Genomic DNA, 5,186 nt, shown 5'->3' on the forward strand with positions numbered 1-5,186 from the left:
CTGTTGAAGAGCGTAGGCTCGAAACGTAAAATACTTTCTCACCTTCCCGAGCGTTAAACTAATACACCTGTTTGTTGTTTATACACCTATCTTCGTCTTTTGTTTTTCTGTAAATTTCAACTATATACATATATATATATACATAAACACGCGCGCGCGCGCACACACACGCACACACACACACACACACACACACACACACACATATTTTCTATCCCGTTTTCTTTCCGACTTTCCTCCTCAGTACCTGCAACCTGCTAAAAACTCTTTCACTTGCTTTTAAAAAAAAACTCGCCACTCTAGTCATCTTTCTTTCCTAAGCCTCCGTCATCACGTCACACACCGTGGCTACCGCTTGAAGTTCCACGCTACCCTTATTCCTCTCCCTCCATCGAGCCCACTCTCCCCCGCACTTCCCACCTCCTCATCCGTGCCACTATCCGTTCCACCCGCTCCCGCCTTCACTCCCTCGATCATCAACTCCTGCAAACTTACCTCCTCCTTTCCACCCTCTGCCCTCCACCCTTCACCCAACCTATTCTCCGCTTTCTTCTCGATCTCAACCACCAATTCTATAATTTCCTCACACACACAAAAAAAAACTCCACCGCCTCCTCAACCCTTCACCCCTCCCATACACACACGTACACACACACACTCCCACACGTACACACACAGATACATGCACACACTACACACAAAACACACACACCTTATACATACACGAGCACACATACATATACACGTGCTTCAAACTGCTAGTCAAACACCTTTCTACTGACCATTCCTCAACGCACGTGTGAAGAAGCACACAACTACACAATGGACCACCACTCCTGTCACCAGAGACTTGTGCGCACGCGCATACCCACACATACACACACATACTTCCTTCTCTTGCACTCTCCTGTCTTAGAAAGAACTTTTTCTTCACCCATTCCCTTCCGGTCATTTCAAAATGTAACTACATGTGAATCGTTGGCGATTTTTTCCCTCCGTCTTCCTTTTCTGAAGAAGAGCCTTTGCTCGAAACGTAAAACACCTTTCTTACCTTCCTTGAGCTAATATTTTACATGCATGTACCACGTCCACGAGTTGTTGTTTTTTTGTGTTTGTTCTTCGTTTTTTTTTGGGGGGGGGGATTTACTATCTCTCTCTCTCTCTCTCTCTCTCTCTCTCTCTCTCTCTATGTATATATATATATATATATATATATCGCCTAGGCATAGCGTTACCTGGTGTTAGAACTCAATATATATAGCTCCGACAAAGCTGTTAGGTGATACACAGGCACTCAACAATGAATATACAGCATCTTATAGCAGAAACAGTTGTATGCTAATGAAATTCATTGCATAATTTCTTGTTCCCTTATCATTTACATAATCTCATATGTGTATATATGTATGCATGTGCGTAAGATGCGCTTTCGTACAATTTTCATCTACCAAGTTTCATTCACAAAGCATTGGTCGTCGGACCGAAATTAAAGTACAAGAGACTTGCCCAAGTTTGTTGTTGACTCAGGACGAAAAGAGCCAGAACAAATACCGCAAAGGATTTTTTCAACGATCTAACAATTCTGCCGGCTCGTCGTTCTTCCAGGAATCAGTCAACGAAGAAATTACTATATCAGTGATTTCCAGCCTTTTCTAACCCTCTGACTCTTGATTACATTTTTGCACTCCCTGCAAAAACTAATAATTCACATTTAAATTAAAGAACATTCAGTACAACGGTATGATAAAATTATTGGTGTGCTTAATAAAATAAAGTCATTTTTCAGATTTAGGTTGTAACTGTATTCTGAAAACGGGCTTTAATAATGAATATTCTTTCCCGTTTTATTTTTTTCTCTTTTTCGCAGTCTCTGAAATGCCGTCTCACATGCCTGAACTGCGGGCATGCCTGGTTTCGAGCCCCTGCTCTACATGCACACTCGATCTTCAAGAAATAGCACCCAAATCTTCCAGAGTTTCCAAAGGTAAAGACTCATTGGATAATGTAGTTCTAAATACTACTATGCCTAAAAAGAGAAAGTAGTGAACACTTATTCTTGGATGACTCGTGGACTAAACACAGCTGCTACTATTTCTACTACTACTACTTCAACTACTACTACTGCTACTACTACTACTACTACTACTACTACTACTACTACTACTACTATTACTACTACTACTACTACCATCACCACCACCATCACCACCACCATCACTACCACCATCACCACCACCATCACCACCACCATCACCACCACCATCACCACCACCACCTCCACCCTACTACTGCCACTACCTTTAACTTAACTTTGTTCTTTGTCTTTTCTAAAGCCCTCATAAGAACGCTTTTATTTCGAAGTACAAGTTTCAAGCACTCATCTCCCCCTCTTTCTCTTTCCTCCTCTCTCGCTTTCTTCTTTTCCTTCCCCTCTCTCCTTCCCCTCTCTCATCTCTTTCTCTCTCTCTCTCTCTTAAATCTATCTCTGTCTTTCTATTCCAGACTTTGTATTAAACACTTGCCCTGCCTTCACCTTGTGGATGCTCCTCTTTTCTCTTGATGTTCTTCATAACACTACTCACAACAATCCAATTGAAATACCAACTGTTCTAACCTTACTTCCATGCTCTCTTCCCAATCACTCAATGTTACTCCATGGACGCTGTACTTATCTTTCAGACTTACTAAACAACATTTTACACAAGCAATAACTTCTCTGTCTTTCGTAGACTGCTGCACTATTTAATCCTTTATTGTTTCATAGTAAATAGATGAATAAATAATCTCATAAGAGTCAGACGTTTAACTCGAACTCACTTACTTTGTATCAGAGCAGAATGTATTACACTTGTGTGGGTGTAGGTTAATGAGAACGTGTAAGTTTGTAGGGTAGATAGCAAATATAGAACTAGTGGAAGTATCTTCTCAAAGAGCAGAATGTAATAAGCGAAGGACAAATGAGGAAGTCGACATTACACACACACATGTGTGTGTGTAATGTGCATACACATGCACACGCTAATGCAGACATGCATTTACATTCGTATACACTCGTTTTTTTTTTCTTTCCTCTATTCTTTTTTCATTTTCTTTCTTCCTGTATCTTTCTCCCACACTCTCTTCTTCACCTTTTTTCCAATTTCGAAATTTAAAATTATCCATTTCCTGATAATTTTACAACGAAAAGATTTTAATGAGTAAGTTCTACAGCACGAAGCATGTGAGAAGCTTGTTTCAGAAACTAGTTCATTTTTGTCTTGGTATAATTGAAAGAAAGGCATAAATTTTAGAAAACTTAAAGCGTTTCTCTTTAAATATGATATTTAAATGTTACAGATTTAGGGTGATGGCCCTTTCAGAATTATACTGAAATCACTTATAAAACGACGGAAAGTTCAAACTGAAAATGGTTAGTAGCTTCAATTTCAAAAGCAATGAATGACATATACCAAAAAAGATAAATCGTGTATTTTAATTGATATCTATTGTACAATACTTGAAAGCTGTTGATGGACGAGCACTCAAACAGTCTAGAAACGGCCAGACGGTCGAAAAGCAGTCTAACAATAGAAAAGCAGTTCGACGAGAAGAAATAGTCCGACTTTGAGAATCAGTCAAACTCTGAGATGCAGTTTGACATTTGAGGAGACAGACAGTCGAAATTAAAATAAAATGGACGGTCTTATCAATTTTGATAGAAAGGAATCCCAGCCACCACGCATTGTCAGTTCACTAAAAGATAATTGTGATCACCTCGTATCATTTTTCATGAAGACAATGATCAGAGGAACGAAGAGAACCAAATGTATACATGCGCGCGTGCACAAACACACACACACCCATATGTACGTACATATATACACGCATACACGCATACATACATACATACATACATACATACATACATACATACATACATACAGGCAGGCAGATATACTGAATTGCGGCTGTTAAGGAAAAAAAAAGGTTTAAGCAGAAACTTTTACCATATTGTTAGGTTTGGGGATGGTCATCCTTTGCCAATTAAACACACGCACTATTTATTTGATCTTCAATTTAATTTAATTAGTATTATTATTTTTTGTCAGTTTATTTGTTCGTCAAATTCTTTTTTCTGTCCCATGCTCTTGTCCTGTCTATTTCATTTTGTCGAAGGACAAAATGGAAAGGGAGAACAAGAGGAGACACATGGGACAGAGAGTCGTTGAAGAGGTCGCAGAAAGTGTGACGAAACAACTTTGACAGACAAATAATCTAACGATAACACTAATAAAACTAAAGTGAAGATCAAATAAATAGTGCACGTGTTTAACTGGCAAAAGATGATCAACCCCAAGTATAATATCTGTTTCAACACACGTTTGCACATCAAATATCTTGCAAAACAAATACATAAACATAATTTTTCTACAAACTTTTCAATTTGTAAATTCGGAAAGAGAAACATCATCAGATCCTATTGCGGGGAAAATGAATAAATCCACCGTGCATTGTCTCTGTTTATGTCTGTCAAACGTCAGCGAGTCCATTCATGCATTTATTAACATTCTAATTGGAAAGATTGAAGTCATGAGAATGGCATTGCAGTGAGGTGCGCCAGAAAACGCACTACGTATTTGTATTGGGAATTCGTTTATTTTATTCATAGTATAAATAAAACATAGATTAAATATGAATCTAGAGCTGAATATTAAATGTTATTACAAAAAGTAAATGAACAAGAAATGGTTATTTTTGTCTCCCCTCACAAAGATAAAACGGATTGGCAAATCAATGTGTGTGTGCGCGTGTGTGTGTGTGTGTGTGTGTGTGTGTGTGCGTGTGTGCGTGTGTGCGTAATTGCGTGCGCGACCTTACGGAATTGAAAAAAGTAAATGAACAAGAAATAGTTTTTTTCTCTCCCTTCACAAAGATAAAACGGATTGGCAAATCAATATGTGTGTGAGTGTGTGTGTGTGTGTGTGTGTGTGTGTGTGTGTGTGTGTGTGTGTGTGTGTGTGTGTGTGTGTGTGTGTGTCTGTGTGTTTGTGTGTGTGTGTGCGCGCGCGCGCGCGCGACCTTATAGAATTGAAAAGATGCAACACTTCATCCACCACATGCAGTTCTCTGGCTACAACCAAAAGGGACAGGAATAGAGTGTACAAAGGAGCCACCGCTAAGTACAAGGCCATCATAGAGAGTGATGC

This window comes from Octopus bimaculoides, chromosome 18, assembly GCF_001194135.2.
Source record: "Octopus bimaculoides isolate UCB-OBI-ISO-001 chromosome 18, ASM119413v2, whole genome shotgun sequence".
Taxonomy (NCBI): domain Eukaryota; kingdom Metazoa; phylum Mollusca; class Cephalopoda; order Octopoda; family Octopodidae; genus Octopus; species Octopus bimaculoides.